This window comes from Ascaphus truei, chromosome 14 (genome assembly GCF_040206685.1).
Source record: "Ascaphus truei isolate aAscTru1 chromosome 14, aAscTru1.hap1, whole genome shotgun sequence".
NCBI lineage: Eukaryota > Metazoa > Chordata > Amphibia > Anura > Ascaphidae > Ascaphus > Ascaphus truei.
In genome coordinates, this window is record NC_134496.1 from 17,640,361 (window position 1) to 17,660,168 (window position 19,808).

A 19,808-nucleotide genomic window follows, 5' to 3' on the forward strand; every position below is an offset into this window, starting at 1 on the left:
CCGCTCCCTATAACTCCTCCTATTGCCCCATATAACGCAGCCCTAATGTTTACATCTCCGTATACACGCTGCATGTGAACATGTTACTTTATAAAATGATATGTAGAAGCACATGCACACCGCTGGTAGGTGCTGGAGGGGGGTACTTATCTGCCAGTGCGCTGTGTCCAGGGAGGTCCAGACATCCCAGAAGTACTCGAGCAAAGGAATGGAAGCAGGCACACGGTCTTTCTAAAGGTGCAGTTTATTGTGCCACCAAAGGTCCAACGTTTCGGCAAATGGCCTTTATCAAGGAGAGGGCCTCTCCTTGATAAAGGCAATCTATTTGCCGAAACGTTGGACCTTTGGTGGCACAATAAACTGCACCTTTAGAAAGGCCGTGTGCCTGCTTCCATTCCATACTTTATAAAATGATTCCGAGTATCTAGGACCTGATAATACATATGCTGCACGGTATAATGATACTCCGTATAGAAGCATCCATAAGGAACACGCCGCGCTGGATAGTGATAATGAGCATACACTGAGAATGAACATGCCGCTCTGCATAACTATGTTGAGTATACACTGCTGTATATAGTAGTGATGAGTATATGTACACTAGTACAGAACATGCCACGCTATATATGGATGCTGGGTATCCAAACATTAGTAATTTCACTGTGCTGTAAATGCTGAGTCTACACTGATAATTAACACACCACACTATATAACAATGGTGAGTATCTATACACGTACTGTGGAAAGCGTAAATAAAAAACACAGTCTGAGATTATTTTGAAACAGAATAACACGTGAATTTATTCAAGTCAAGTGCACAACGGAGACAGCTTCAAAACAAAAGCTCTCTAAATAATAACACGATATGCCATATATTTATACCCTAAATCCTAAAGCTCCACCCCTTTATGGGGGGCTTGCACGTCACTAAACATTACCTCATTTTGTAATACATAACAATATTAAAGTTGATGTCATTTTGTAATACATAACAATATTGTATAACTACCTGTCAGCTAGAAACCATTCTGGGGTTAAATGGGATGTGCCTATTCTGTCGCCTAGCAATATGTTATCAGAATAAATTCTACTGCAAGAATCTAAACTTATCTCATGGGTTCTCATAACTTTTAGCCTGTTTACACTTTCAATTTGAAGCTGATTGGATGAGGAAGAGTCAATAAATTTAGCTAGGAGCGAAAAAATTCCATTCCTCTGCTTCACACATTTCTTTATACAGAAATGAAACACAGAAATTAGACTCACAAAGACAAGACAAAATGGCGGATTGAAATATTCACACAAAATGGCTTCATCCTAAATGCTGTTATGTTGTTATGCCAGACCCCCTAATGTCTCAACTTCGTCAGTCCCTCCTCTGATTCTTTAAAACATTGTTTTTTGAGAATTATTGGTATGATTTTAGTCCAGAAACACGTTGGGAGGCACAAGGGTGCTCCATCATTTCATAATGTTGCTTGAGGGTGTAGGACAGTGCACGAGGGTGCCTGCCAAATGTAGTCATAGTCTCGTATGGCGTTATAGCCAAATTCTTTTCCGGAGTTAGAACATTGTTCTTGGCATCTTCTTTCTTCAAGGGACTGCTGTAGATTGGTTCTGCAAACAATGGCATTATGTCTGCAGAGGGGGTTGCATATTTGTGGATCATGCCTTTGACAAAGGTAACACAAACATAGATGACAACGAGTATCACACTCACACACATTACCGCATTCAAAAATTTCGCTCCTAGTGATCCTACCAATCCAGTCAGCCCCAAAAGGTCCCAGTCTGTGTCACCTTCCTTCCTAAGTCTTTCTTGAATTTCTCCTATCTTATCTAACTCATGTTGTACCTTGCCACTCTGATCTTGGATGAAAACACAACATTGTTCTTTAATTAGGGCATATACACCTCCTTTTGATGCTAAAATATAATCTAAAACCATTCTATTTTGTAAGGCCATAAGCCTGATCTGAACCTGTTCTTGGTTTAATGATGAAATTAAAAACTGCAAAATTAAGGCCACATCCTTCCTGTAAATTGTTATCTGACTGAACATACATTTTTACACAGGTTTCATTGGTTGGTGGAGACACTTGACCCATAAATTGATTCTTGTTCCTAGTGTGTGATACACCCTTTAAAGAGGTTCCCTTAAAAAAATGGGAAAATACAGAAATTATACACATAATACTAAAAGCCTTATTTTATGCAAGCAACCTTTCTTTGGATATGCAGTTGCTAGATAAAGGAAATTGCATCTATCTCTATCATCATATACTTTCAGCTATTACTGAGAATTGAAGGGGTTTGGTATCTGTGGAAGCGAAATGCATGATCCTCACCCCTGCACGCATTGTATACATCGTTCACTCTGAATATCAGAACAGACAATGTCTGCGATGGTCAACATGGCTGACTTATGATCCTTTCCTTGTGGCTGACACACCCCCTGGGTGACCCCCTCCTCTCGGTTGAGGTGCAACACACTTCTGGATCAAAGTTTTGATGCATATGACACATACATAGAGAGTGATGAGTACTGCCAAAACACATACAAGAGCTTTCACAAGCCACGCTTCCAGGAAACCAATCCTCCCATCAAGGCTCATTTCTACATACACCTTAAATTTCTAACTTAAACACACTCTAAAGAATAAAAATATTGAGTCTCTGAAAAATAGAATGTTTCGAGTCTTTGAAAAAATGAAATGTTCCTGATAAGACCAGGCCTCTGCCTGGTATCTTATTTTCCTCGTTGGTTAACGGTCAAAGTTTATGTCTCGTCAAAACGTTAACTTGATGCGGCTGTGCTTTAGGTGACTTTGGTCTTTGGTGGAGCTGGAATGAGCTTTACTGTACTTTGGGTCCAGGGAAAGAACTCTGCCACTTTAATTGCTGTATTGGTGGTTAGTACGGGCTCTTTCATCTGGGATGAGGAGCATGCTTGTTTAGGAACTACTTGACCTTTAACTCCGTCTCGTGTAGGTGCACTTTTATCATACCTTATGCCTAGAGAGACTCAAAAAATATATTAGTGGCATACAATACTTATTAATTGTTTTATTACCAATAGATGGTCCTTAATTTGTTCCTTTGAACTACTGATAGTCATAAGTCATCCCATAAGTGTCTCATAGGGAGATAATTTATACCTAGGAACAAATTCTTGTATCAATGTGTTTACTACTGTCTTAACATCCGCATATAGACAGAGGTATCTCCTATTAATGCTCCTCATATTTAAAACTAAGCAGCTAATGTGGACTTTACTGTACTACAATCTAAGTTCCTAAGGCTTTGGGCCTCAGTCATTGTCAAACCAATTGCTTCCATAATCAACTCTATCCTGTCTACAGGCCATATCCCTAAGACCTGGAAAACTACCAAAGCTGTCCCAATCTTCAAAAGTGGGGACAAAAACACTGTCTCAAACTACAGACCAATATCTCTTCTCCCAATACACACTTGCTCTCATTCATGCCTCACTATCATCTCCTCCGATGCAAATGGTATCAACCTTTTCATAAAATACTAACTAACCTTAAAACTTGCCCCACAAATTAAACATCCCAATAGCCTGCACTCATGGCTATTATTTCACACACAGTCACTCCTACCACACCCATTGTGGCCAAGCACTGCCATCTACAGCACTTATTCCCTCACCTGCTATCTCTGTAAATTTCCTTTAAACCTTAGATTGTAAGCTCTTAAGGGCAGGGATTTCCTTTCCTATTGTCTGATTTTGCTGCACTTACTATTCTATCATAATTCCCTCTACTGTATTCTTTATGAAGTGCTGAGAACATTTTTGACGCTATATATATAAAGTCATACATTGCAATACACTACTATCCAAAGTCATGGACAAAAATGTGTTCACTCCCAATTAAACAATTACTATACTAAGACAAATACCCCTAGCCAATTCCAGTCAGGCCTCCACCCCAAACACTCCATTGTAACTATTCTGCTAAAATGTGAAATGCCTTGCATATAATATATACCCTGCTCACTTATGTAATTGTATTTGTAACTATGTATCACCTGTCCTTTAACTCTATACCTAGAACATATCCAAAAATGAGAGGTGACTCCCAATGCACCACTTTGGCAAAACATTCTACAAATATTTTAACAATAACTACTGCTTATAATAAAATTGTACACCTATGGAAAAATAAATGGTTAAAAGTTATAAAATATATCACATATTCAGTTAATAGACAAATGATTTTGTATAAGACTTCACACTAATGTCTTGCTTTATATAATCTCTTTGCACAGTGCTGAGCACACGGTCAGCTTTATCATTTTAAAGACACTCTGCATATTCATCTGACTAAAGAAAAAATATTTTCTATAAGACTTGTTTCCGGGCAAAGAGCCATTTTGTTTCTGGGCGTTTCGCCAATTGACCCTGAAAAGATAAGATAATGACACACCACGGCTTCTTCCTGAAAAATAATTATTATTGGATTGGAACTTTTGCTTAAAGTTTAAATACATGGAGCTTTATCCAGAGCCCTAAGAACTATATTTTTTATGACCTTTCAAAAATTAACCAACGGGCTTTTATATAGCTGAGGTTCATATAACTTCTTAACACACAAATAACGCCACACGCTCATGCTATCTCCCTTCACTCAGTTCTCTTTAATGCCTTCTGTATGAACTTTCATAGTTTCACTGATTTAATTCACTACAAATTTATGCTATCCTGTTGCAATTCTGTCCTTTCTCAAGCTACACAAACCTATTTCTTTCCATTAATCAACACTCATAAGTCTACCCCACACAAATTCTTCCTTCATCTCACCTCAGGACTTTTGATGACTATTTTTAAGAAAGAGGTTGAATCCATACACCAGAACATTCCCTCTTTTTCCTCCTATCCTACTTTACTTCCAACTCTCTACCTGCTTTCCTTGACTCTTTTTCCACTGTCTCAAAAGAGTGTCACCATCACTGTAGATCTCCTCTTCTCCCTCTAATCTGCTACATTTCCATTCTCCTTCAAACATATAATAGTTATACCATGACTCAAAAATAGCAAGCTTGACCCTACCTCTCTTTCTAACTACTGAACTTGTCTTGCATTCTCCTGCTTGCTCCATTTTCTCACACCCATTCTCTCCTTAACCCTCTACAATCTGACTTCTGCACTGCTCTTTCCACGGAGACAATTCTCACTAAAATAACTCATGAACTACATGCTGCCCAAGACAGAGGTCATCACACTCTGCTCCTATTACTCCACCTCTCTGAAGCATTTGCCTCTGTGGACCACACTTCTCTTTTCTCTGTACACACTCTTTCTAGGTGACCTAATAATATCTCTTAGGTTTAAATATCACCTCTATGCTGACAACACCACCATTTACTTTTCAATCCCTGACCTTACACCTGCCATACAAACCTACGTTTCTGAATGTCTCTCTGTTATCTCATCCTGGAAGACACTTTCGCCTTAAATTTAACATGGCAAAAACAGAGTTCCTCATACTTTCTCCCAAACCTGACCCTATTATCTCCTTCCACATTACTCTTGAATCTTCCATCCAGTAGCTCAAGCACGCTGCTTAGGGGTCACTCCCAACTCCTCTCTCATATTCTCCTCTTTCATTCAAAACATTTCTATAACTGTCGCTTTTTCCTCCACAATATCACAAAGATACACCTGTTCCTCTGTTGCTCAACTATTAAAAACTCTGATTCAGACCCTCATTCTCTCCCCTCTTGATTACTGTAATCCCCTGCTATCCCAGCTTCCTGACTTTCATCTGTCTTCCCTACTATCTATCCCAAACGCTGCTGCGAGAATCACTCTACTCTTTAAACTCTGATTCTGCGTTTCCCCTCCTGAAATTCCTCTCCTGGCTTCTAATCAAGTCCTACTGTTTCTGTATGCTCTCCCTACCTACCAAGTAGATTGTAAGCTCCTCAGAGCAGTGACTTCTCTTTGCTCAACTTTTACTTTTATGTCTGGATCACTTATTCTATGACCTCTTACCTTTATCATTTGATAACTATATGATTACGACATGCACCACTCCTGTGAAGCGCTGAGCCTATTAATGGCGTTCTATACATGAAAACATACAATACAATATATACTTCAAACAATGCTTATGAGCTTTTACCCATATTTTTAAACACAAAATATTCCATGTGTTTTTACTGGTTACACACAATACAGAACACACACAATACAGACACACAAAGAACATAGACACAAACTTCTCTCCTACACAGCGAATCAGCTTCTCATATAAATAACCTGCTTTTATTCTCTTTCTAGTTGCCATTAGAATAGAAGGAAAAAGAATATTTTCTGGTTCAAAAGACCTATTCGTGTGGCCAGTACGAACAAATCTTTTCAATTACATTCTTTTTCTTCTACTCTCTCTCTCTTAGGGCTGCTCTGCAATTACTGGCAACATGTCCTACCTTTTTACACTTATAACACTTTATGTCCCTTCCAAACAATATACACACAGTCTCTAATTTTATCCCAATTTTTGCATATAAACCTTTCATAAAAATAACCCTCTACTTCCTCAACACCACATATGCCTTAATTATCTATCGGCAAATTCACTTGCTATTTCTTTCCTATTCACTTTCTTTTTCACTTGTTATTATATTAACTTCTGTCCTGGCAATAGTAAAAATTAATACAGCGGGACCCTTCTGTCCCTCAACAGAATTCTTTTGACCCATATTAACGTAAGGTATGTTTCCCTGTGGGATTCAAAAACACACGAGACGGCGCTCCCTGAGCTTATCAATCCCACAGAAAAAGACCCCTCTTTCATTTAAACATCTGCGCAATTAGTTGATAATAGTACAAACAAAAACAGTGCCATTCACTGGCCAACAAAATATTTATATTGTCTCTTTTCGTTCTCTGTATTCATTCTTTATTATTTTCGTCTGCAGACACACAATCCTTTGAGAATTTTTGGTTTCCCATTATTCCCCTGTTACAGAAATCAAATTTAATTGACCTGTACAATACTTCTTCGGTTACAGAAATCAAATTTAATTGACCTGTACAATACTTCGGCTACAGCAATCAACTGTTAATTGACCTGTACAATTTAGCGTTACAATAATCAACGCAAGCTGATTACGTACAACTCTTTTGGCATGTTATTGTTCTGAATAGTGTAAATATGCAGATAAGGACCTGTCACGAGACTGTTCCCCAATCACATTTTCTCACCATAACTATACCAAAGAAAAACTTGAATCACTTCAGCGGGTCCAACCCAGTCCTGATAAACCTTATACTTTTATAACATGGATACAGATAAGACCTTCTAACCAGATATCCATGAACTCACTTGGTATGTAAATGACAAAACAGAGCAAATGTACAATCAGGGACCCGTCCTGCTCAGACAACAAAAATATTTATCACAACCCAGGACGGTCTGAAAACAATCCCTTTAAGCACAAAAACACTCACTTTCATCACCAAAACCTTTAACGGGACTCTTACCTTAGCCCCTAACAACTCTTAACAACTTTTACACTTTAAAATGAATACAGGAACAGAGAATAATAAATTCACGTGAAACTGCTAGGTATTCTTACTCGTCACATCAGATAAGACACCGTTCAAAAATCAGCTCCCCGCACCACTCAAAACTATTTAATCAGGCTGTTTGTCTAAAAAATGCAGGTAGCCTTACCTTGATTCATATGTGAGCTCAGGTTTGAGTGATGGAGGAGTGATTCATCCGGGTGCTCGATTCCGATGATATTGAGTCCCTACTTCGGAATGCGCCATCTGTGGAAAGCGTAAATAAAAAACACAGTCTGAGGTTATTTTGAAACAGAATAACACGTGAATTTATTCAAGTCAAGTGCACAACGGAGACAGCTTCAAAACAAAAGCTCTCTAAATAATAACACGATATGCCATATATTTATACCCTAAATCCTAAAGCTCCACCCCTTTATGGGGGGCTTGCACGTCACTAAACATTACCTCATTTTGTAATACATAACAATATTAAAGTTGATGTCATTTTGTAATACATAACAATATTGTATAACTACCTGTCAGCTAGAAACCATTCTGGGGTTAAATGGGATGTGCCTATTCTGTCGCCTAGCAATATGTTATGAGAATAAATTCTACTGCAAGAATCTAAACTTATCTCATGGGTTCTCATAACTTTTAGCCTGTTTACACTTTCAATTTGAAGCTGATTGGATGAGGAAGAGTCAATAAATTTAGCTAGGAGCGAAAAAATTCCATTCCTCTGCTTCACACATTTCTTTATACAGAAATGAAACACAGAAATTAGACTCACAAAGACAAGACAAAATGGCGGATTGAAATATTCACACAAAATGGCTTCATCCTAAATGCTGTTATGTTGTTATGCCAGACCCCCTAATGTCTCAACTTCGTCAGTACAATGACCAGGCCGTGCTGTATAATGATGCAGAGTGTCTATACACTGATAATGAACATGCTGCACTGTATAATGATGGCTAGTATCTCTAAACTGATAATGAACACAACGCTGTATAATCGTGCCTAGTATCGCTATACACTGATAATTAACACGCAGTGCAGAAGAGTACACTATGCTGTATAATGATGCCTAATATCTCTATACACTGATAATTAACACGCGGTGCAGAAGAGTACACTATGCTGTATAATGATGCCTAGTATCTCTATACACTGATAATTAACACGCGGTGCAGAAGAGTACACTATGCTGTATAATGATGCCTAGTATCTCTATACACTGATAAGTAACACGCAGTGCAGAAGAGTACACTATGCTGTATAATGATGCCTAGTATCTCTATACACTGATAATTAACACGCAGTGCAGAAGAGTACACTATGCTGTATAATGATGCCTAGTATCTCTATACACTGATAATTAACACGTAGTGCAGAAGAGTACACTATGCTGTATAATGATGCCTAGTATCTCTATACACTGATAATTACCACGCAGTGCAGAAGAGTACACTGCTGTATAATGATGCCTAGTATCTCTATACACTGATAATTAACACGTAATGCAGAAGAGTACACTATGCTGTATAATGATGCCTAGTATCTCTATACACTGATAATTACCACGCAGTGCAGAAGAGTACACTGCTGTATAATGATGCCTAGTATCTCTATACACTGATAATTACCACGCAGTGCAGAAGAGTACACTGCTGTATAATGATGCCTAGTATCTCTATACACTGATAATTAACACGCAGTGCAGAAGAGTACACTATGCTGTATAATGATGCCTAGTATCTCTATACACTGATAATTAACACGCAGTGCAGAAGAGTACACTATGCTGTATAATGATGCCTAGTATCTCTATACACTGATAAGTAACACGCAGTGCAGAAGAGTACACTATGCTGTATAATGATGCCTAGTATCTCTATACACTGATAATTAACACGCAGTGCAGAAGAGTACACTGCTGTATAATGATGCCTAGTATCTCTATACACTGATAAGTAACACGCAGTGCAGAAGAGTACACTATGCTGTATAATGATGCCTAGTATCTCTATACACCGATAATTACCATGCAGTGCAGAAGAGTACACTATGCTGTATAATGATGCCTAGTATCGCTATACACTGATAAGTAACACGCGGTGCAGAAGAGTACACTATGCTGTATAATGATGCCTAATATCTCTATACACTGATAATTAACACGCGGTGCAGAAGAGTACACTGCTGTATAATGATGCCTAGTATCGCTATACACTGATAATTAACACGCAGTGCAGAAGAGTACACTATGCTGTATAATGATGCCTAGTATCTCTATACACTGATAATTAACACGCAGTGCAGAAGAGTACACTATGCTGTATAATGATGCCTAGTATCTCTATACAGTGATAATTAACACGCGGTGCAGAAGAGTACACTATGCTGTATAATGATGCCTAGTATCGCTATACACTGATAATTAACACGCGGTGCAGAAGAGTACACTATGCTGTATAATGATGCCTAATATCTCTATACAGTGATAATTAACACGCGGTGCAGAAGAGTACACTATGCTGTATAATGATGCCTAGTATATCTATACACTGATAATTAACACGCGGTGCAGAAGAGTACACTATGCTGTATAATGATGCCTAGTATCTCTATACACTGATAATTAACACGCGGTGCAGAAGAGTACACTATGCTGTATAATGATGCCTAATATCTCTATACAGTGATAAGTAACACGCAGTGCAGAAGAGTACACTATGCTGTATAATGATGCCTAATATCTCTATACACTGATAAGTAACACGCAGTGCAGAAGAGTACACTATGCTGTATAATGATGCCTAGTATCTCTATACACTGATAATTAACACGCGGTGCAGAAGAGTACACTATGCTGTATAATGATGCCTAGTATCTCTATACACTGATAAGTAACACGCAGTGCAGAAGAGTACACTATGCTGTATAATGATGCCTAGTATCTCTATACACTGATAATTAACACGCGGTGCAGAAGAGTACACTATGCTGTATAATGATGCCTAGTATCTCTATACACTGATAAGTAACACGCAGTGCAGAAGAGTACACTATGCTGTATAATGATGCCTAGTATCTCTATACACTGATAATTAACACGCAGTGCAGAAGAGTACACTATGCTGTATAATGATGCCTAGTATCTCTATACACTGATAATTAACACGCAGTGCAGAAGAGTACACTATGCTGTATAATGATGCCTAGTATCTCTATACACTGATAATTAACACGCGGTGCAGAAGAGTACACTATGCTGTATAATGATGCCTAGTATCTCTATACACTGATAAGTAACACGCGGTGCAGAAGAGTACACTATGCTGTATAATGATGCCTAGTATCTCTATACACTGATAAGTAACACGCAGTGCAGAAGAGTACACTATGCTGTATAATGATGCCTAGTATCGCTATACACTGATAAGTAACACGCAGTGCAGAAGAGTACACTATGCTGTATAATGATGCCTAGTATCTCTATACACTGATAAGTAACACGCAGTGCAGAAGAGTACACTATGCTGTATAATGATGCCTAGTATCTCTATACACTGATAATTAACACGCAGTGCAGAAGAGTACACTATGCTGTATAATGATGCCTAGTATCTCTATACACTGATAATTAACACGCAGTGCAGAAGAGTACACTATGCTGTATAATGATGCCTAGTATCTCTATACACTGATAAGTAACACGCAGTGCAGAAGAGTACACTATGCTGTATAATGATGCCTAGTATCGCTATACACTGATAAGTAACACGCAGTGCAGAAGAGTACACTATGCTGTATAATGATGCCTAGTATCTCTATACACCGATAATTAACACGCAGTGCAGAAGAGTACACTATGCTGTATAATGATGCCTAGTATCTCTATACACTGATAATTACCATGCAGTGCAGAAGAGTACACTATGCTGTATAATGATGCCTAGTATCGCTATACACTGATAAGTAACACGCAGTGCAGAAGAGTACACTATGCTGTATAATGATGCCTAGTATCTCTATACACTGATAATTAACACGCAGTGCAGAAGAGTACACTATGCTGTATAATGATGCCTAGTATCTCTATACACCGATAATTAACACGCAGTGCAGAAGAGTACACTATGCTGTATAATGATGCCTAGTATCTCTATACACTGATAATTACCATGCAGTGCAGAAGAGTACACTATGCTGTATAATGATGCCTAGTATCGCTATACACTGATAAGTAACACGCAGTGCAGAAGAGTACACTATGCTGTATAATGATGCCTAGTATCTCTATACACTGATAAGTAACACGCAGTGCAGAAGAGTACACTATGCTGTATAATGATGCCTAGTATCTCTATACACTGATAATTACCATGCAGTGCAGAAGAGTACACTATGCTGTATAATGATGCCTAGTATCGCTATACACTGATAAGTAACACGCAGTGCAGAAGAGTACACTATGCTCTATAATGATGCCTAGTATCTCTATACACTGATAAGTAACACGCAGTGCAGAAGAGTACACTATGCTGTATAATGATGCCTAGTATCTCTATACACTGATAATTACCACGCAGTGCAGAAGAGTACACTATGCTGTATAATGATGCCTAGTATCTCTATACACTGATAATTACCACGCAATGCAGAAGAGTACACTATGCTGTATAATGATGCCTAGTATCTCTATACACTGATAAGTAACACGCAGTGCAGAAGAGTACACTATGCTGTATAATGATGCCTAGTATCTCTATACACTGATAAGTAACACGCAGTGCAGAAGAGTACACTATGCTCTATAATGATGCCTAGTATCTCTATACACTGATAAGTAACACGCAGTGCAGAAGAGTACACTATGCTGTATAATGATGCCTAGTATCTCTATACACTGATAATTACCACGCAGTGCAGAAGAGTACACTATGCTGTATAATGATGCCTAGTATCTCTATACACTGATAAGTAACACGCAGTGCAGAAGAGTACACTATGCTGTATAATGATGCCTAGTATCTCTATACACTGATAATTAACACGCAGTGCAGAAGAGTACACTATGCTGTATAATGATGCCTAGTATCTCTATACACTGATAAGTAACACGCAGTGCAGAAGAGTACACTATGCTGTATAATGATGCCTAGTATCTCTATACACTGATAATTAACAGGTAATGCAGAAGAGTACACTATGCTGTATAATGATGCCTAATATCTCTATACACTGATAATTAACAGGTAATGCAGAAGAGTACACTATGCTGTATAATGATGCCTAATATCTCTATACAGTGATAATTAACACGCGGTGCAGAAGAGTACACTATGCTGTATAATGATGCCTAGTATCTCTATACAGTGATAATTAACACGTAATGCAGAAGAGTACACTATGCTGTATAATGATGCCTAGTATCGCTATACACTGATAAGTAACACGCAGTGCAGAAGAGTACACTATGCTGTATAATGATGCCTAGTATCTCTATACACTGATAATTACCACGCAGTGCAGAAGAGTACACTATGCTGTATAATGATGCCTAGTATCTCTATACACTGATAAGTAACACGCAGTGCAGAAGAGTACACTATGCTGTATAATGATGCCTAGTATCTCTATACACTGATAAGTAACACGCAGTGCAGAAGAGTACACTATGCTGTATAATGATGCCTAGTATCTCTATACACTGATAATTAACACGCAGTGCAGAAGAGTACACTATGCTGTATAATGATGCCTAGTAACTCTATACACCGATAATTAACACGCAGTGCAGAAGAGTACACTATGCTGTATAATGATGCCTTGTATCTCTATACACTGATAATTACCATGCAGTGCAGAAGAGTACACTATGCTGTATAATGATGCCTAGTATCGCTATACACTGATAAGTAACACGCAGTGCAGAAGAGTACACTATGCTGTATAATGATGCCTAGTATCTCTATACACTGATAAGTAACACGCAGTGCAGAAGAGTACACTATGCTGTATAATGATGCCTAGTATCTCTATACACTGATAATTACCATGCAGTGCAGAAGAGTACACTATGCTGTATAATGATGCCTAGTATCGCTATACACTGATAAGTAACACGCAGTGCAGAAGAGTACACTATGCTGTATAATGATGCCTAGTATCTCTATACACTGATAATTACCATGCAGTGCAGAAGAGTACACTATGCTGTATAATGATGCCTAGTATCGCTATACACTGATAAGTAACACGCAGTGCAGAAGAGTACACTATGCTGTATAATGATGCCTAGTATCTCTATACAGTGATAATTAACACGCGGTGCAGAAGAGTACACTATGCTGTATAATGATGCCTAGGATCTCTATACAGTGATAATTAACACGTAATGCAGAAGAGTACACTATGCTGTATAATGATGCCTAGTATCGCTATACACTGATAAGTAACACGCAGTGCAGAAGAGTACACTATGCTGTATAATGATGCCTAGTATCTCTATACACTGATAATTACCACGCAGTGCAGAAGAGTACACTATGCTGTATAATGATGCCTAGTATCTCTATACACTGATAATTACCATGCAGTGCAGAAGAGTACACTATGCTGTATAATGATGCCTAGTATCGCTATACACTGATAAGTAACACGCAGTGCAGAAGAGTACACTATGCTGTATAATGATGCCTAGTATCTCTATACACTGATAATTAACAGGTAATGCAGAAGAGTACACTATGCTGTATAATGATGCCTAGTATCGCTATACACTGATAAGTAACACGCAGTGCAGAAGAGTACACTATGCTGTATAATGATGCCTAGTATCTCTATACACTGATAATTAACACGTAATGCAGAAGAGTACACTATGCTGTATAATGATGCCTAGTATCGCTATACACTGATAAGTAACACGCAGTGCAGAAGAGTACACTATGCTGTATAATGATGCCTAGTATCTCTATACACTGATAATTACCACGCAGTGCAGAAGAGTACACTATGCTGTATAATGATGCCTAGTATCTCTATACACTGATAAGTAACACGCAGTGCAGAAGAGTACACTATGCTGTATAATGATGCCTAGTATCTCTATACACTGATAAGTAACACGCAGTGCAGAAGAGTACACTATGCTGTATAATGATGCCTAGTATCTCTATACACTGATAATTAACACGCAGTGCAGAAGAGTACACTATGCTGTATAATGATGCCTAGTATCTCTATACACCGATAATTAACACGCAGTGCAGAAGAGTACACTATGCTGTATAATGATGCCTAGTATCTCTATACACTGATAATTACCATGCAGTGCAGAAGAGTACACTATGCTGTATAATGATGCCTAGTATCGCTATACACTGATAAGTAACACGCAGTGCAGAAGAGTACACTATGCTGTATAATGATGCCTAGTATCTCTATACACTGATAAGTAACACGCAGTGCAGAAGAGTACACTATGCTGTATAATGATGCCTAGTATCTCTATACACTGATAATTACCATGCAATGCAGAAGAGTACACTATGCTGTATAATGATGCCTAGTATCGCTATACACTGATAAGTAACACGCAGTGCAGAAGAGTACACTATGCTGTATAATGATGCCTAGTATCTCTATACACTGATAAGTAACACGCAGTGCAGAAGAGTACACTATGCTGTATAATGATGCCTAGTATCTCTATACACTGATAATTAACACGCGGTGCAGAAGAGTACACTATGCTGTATAATGATGCCTAGTATCTCTATACACTGATAAGTAACACGCGGTGCAGAAGAGTACACTATGCTGTATAATGATGCCTAGTATCTCTATACACTGATAAGTAACACGCAGTGCAGAAGAGTACACTATGCTGTATAATGATGCCTAGTATCGCTATACACTGATAAGTAACACGCAGTGCAGAAGAGTACACTATGCTGTATAATGATGCCTAGTATCTCTATACACTGATAAGTAACACGCAGTGCAGAAGAGTACACTATGCTGTATAATGATGCCTAGTATCTCTATACACTGATAATTAACACGCAGTGCAGAAGAGTACACTATGCTGTATAATGATGCCTAGTATCTCTATACACTGATAATTAACACGCAGTGCAGAAGAGTACACTATGCTGTATAATGATGCCTAGTATCTCTATACACCGATAATTAACACGCAGTGCAGAAAAGTACACTATGCTGTATAATGATGCCTAGTATCTCTATACACTGATAAGTAACACGCGGTGCAGAAGAGTACACTATGCTGTATAATGATGCCTAGTATCTCTATACACTGATAAGTAACACGCAGTGCAGAAGAGTACACTATGCTGTATAATGATGCCTAGTATCTCTATACACTGATAAGTAACACGCAGTGCAGAAGAGTACACTATGCTGTATAATGATGCCTAGTATCGCTATACACTGATAAGTAACACGCAGTGCAGAAGAGTACACTATGCTGTATAATGATGCCTAGTATCTCTATACACTGATAAGTAACACGCAGTGCAGAAGAGTACACTATGCTGTATAATGATGCCTAGTATCTCTATACACTGATAATTAACACGCAGTGCAGAAGAGTACACTATGCTGTATAATGATGCCTAGTATCTCTATACACTGATAATTAACACGCAGTGCAGAAGAGTACACTATGCTGTATAATGATGCCTAGTATCTCTATACACCGATAATTAACACGCAGTGCAGAAGAGTACACTATGCTGTATAATGATGCCTAGTATCTCTATACACTGATAATTACCATGCAGTGCAGAAGAGTACACTATGCTGTATAATGATGCCTAGTATCGCTATACACTGATAAGTAACACGCAGTGCAGAAGAGTACACTATGCTGTATAATGATGCCTAGTATCTCTATACACTGATAATTAACACGCAGTGCAGAAGAGTACACTATGCTGTATAATGATGCCTAGTATCTCTATACACCGATAAGTAACACGCAGTGCAGAAGAGTACACTATGCTGTATAATGATGCCTAGTATCTCTATACACTGATAATTACCATGCAGTGCAGAAGAGTACACTATGCTGTATAATGATGCCTAGTATCGCTATACACTGATAAGTAACACGCAGTGCAGAAGAGTACACTATGCTGTATAATGATGCCTAGTATCTCTATACACTGATAAGTAACACGCAGTGCAGAAGAGTACACTATGCTGTATAATGATGCCTAGTATCTCTATACACTGATAATTACCATGCAGTGCAGAAGAGTACACTATGCTGTATAATGATGCCTAGTATCGCTATACACTGATAAGTAACACGCAGTGCAGAAGAGTACACTATGCTGTATAATGATGCCTAGTATCTCTATACACTGATAATTACCATGCAGTGCAGAAGAGTACACTATGCTGTATAATGATGCCTAGTATCGCTATACACTGATAAGTAACACGCAGTGCAGAAGAGTACACTATGCTGTATAATGATGCCTAGTATCTCTATACACTGATAAGTAACACGCAGTGCAGAAGAGTACACTATGCTGTATAATGATGCCTAGTATCTCTATACACTGATAATTAACACGCAGTGCAGAAGAGTACACTATGCTGTATAATGATGCCTAGTATCTCTATACACTGATAAGTAACACGCAGTGCAGAAGAGTACACTATGCTGTATAATGATGCCTAGTATCTCTATACACTGATAATTAACACGCAGTGCAGAAGAGTACACTATGCTGTATAATGATGCCTAGTATCTCTATACACTGATAATTACCACGCAATGCAGAAGAGTACACTATGCTGTATAATGATGCCTAGTATCTCTATACACTGATAAGTAACACGCAGTGCAGAAGAGTACACTATGCTGTATAATGATGCCTAGTATCTCTATACACTGATAAGTAACACGCAGTGCAGAAGAGTACACTATGCTGTATAATGATGCCTAGTATCTCTATACACTGATAAGTAACACGCAGTGCAGAAGAGTACACTATGCTCTATAATGATGCCTAGTATCTCTATACACTGATAATTAACAGGTAATGCAGAAGAGTACACTATGCTGTATAATGATGCCTAATATCTCTATACAGTGATAATTAACAGGTAATGCAGAAGAGTACACTATGCTGTATAATGATGCCTAGTATCTCTATACACTGATAATTAACAGGTAATGCAGAAGAGTACACTATGCTGTATAATGATGCCTAATATCTCTATACACTGATAATTAACAGGTAATGCAGAAGAGTACACTATGCTGTATAATGATGCCTAATATCTCTATACAGTGATAATTAACACGCGGTGCAGAAGAGTACACTATGCTGTATAATGATGCCTAGTATCTCTATACAGTGATAATTAACACGTAATGCAGAAGAGTACACTATGCTGTATAATGATGCCTAGTATCGCTATACACTGATAAGTAACACGCAGTGCAGAAGAGTACACTATGCTGTATAATGATGCCTAGTATCTCTATACACTGATAATTACCACGCAGTGCAGAAGAGTACACTATGCTGTATAATGATGCCTAGTATCTCTATACACTGATAAGTAACACGCAGTGCAGAAGAGTACACTATGCTGTATAATGATGCCTAGTATCTCTATACACTGATAAGTAACACGCAGTGCAGAAGAGTACACTATGCTGTATAATGATGCCTAGTATCTCTATACAGTGATAATTAACACGTAATGCAGAAGAGTACACTATGCTGTATAATGATGCCTAGTATCGCTATACACTGATAAGTAACACGCAGTGCAGAAGAGTACACTATGCTGTATAATGATGCCTAGTATCTCTATACACTGATAATTACCACGCAGTGCAGAAGAGTACACTATGCTGTATAATGATGCCTAGTATCTCTATACACTGATAAGTAACACGCAGTGCAGAAGAGTACACTATGCTGTATAATGATGCCTAGTATCTCTATACACTGATAAGTAACACGCAGTGCAGAAGAGTACACTATGCTGTATAATGATGCCTAGTATCTCTATACACTGATAAGTAACACGCAGTGCAGAAGAGTACACTATGCTCTATAATGATGCCTAGTATCTCTATACACTGATAATTAACAGGTAATGCAGAAGAGTACACTATGCTGTATAATGATGCCTAATATCTCTATACAGTGATAATTAACAGGTAATGCAGAAGAGTACACTATGCTGTATAATGATGCCTAGTATCTCTATACACTGATAATTAACAGGTAATGCAGAAGAGTACACTATGCTGTATAATGATGCCTAATATCTCTATACACTGATAATTAACAGGTAATGCAGAAGAGTACACTATGCTGTATAATGATGCCTAATATCTCTATACAGTGATAATTAACACGCGGTGCAGAAGAGTACACTATGCTGTATAATGATGCCTAGTATCTCTATACAGTGATAATTAACACGTAATGCAGAAGAGTACACTATGCTGTATAATGATGCCTAGTATCGCTATACACTGATAAGTAACACGCAGTGCAGAAGAGTACACTATGCTGTATAATGATGCCTAGTATCTCTATACACTGATAATTACCACGCAGTGCAGAAGAGTACACTATGCTGTATAATGATGCCTAGTATCTCTATACACTGATAAGTAACACGCAGTGCAGAAGAGTACACTATGCTGTATAATGATGCCTAGTATCTCTATACACTGATAAGTAACACGCAGTGCAGAAGAGTACACTATGCTGTATAATGATGCCTAGTATCTCTATACAGTGATAATTAACACGTAATGCAGAAGAGTACACTATGCTGTATAATGATGCCTAGTATCGCTATACACTGATAAGTAACACGCAGTGCAGAAGAGTACACTATGCTGTATAATGATGCCTAGTATCTCTATACACTGATAATTACCACGCAGTGCAGAAGAGTACACTATGCTGTATAATGATGCCTAGTATCTCTATACACTGATAAGTAACACGCAGTGCAGAAGAGTACACTATGCTGTATAATGATGCCTAGTATCTCTATACACTGATAAGTAACACGCAGTGCAGAAGAGTACACTATGCTGTATAATGATGCCTAGTATCTCTATACACTGATAATTAACACGCAGTGCAGAAGAGTACACTATGCTGTATAATGATGCCTAGTATCTCTATACACCGATAATTAACACGCAGTGCAGAAGAGTACACTATGCTGTATAATGATG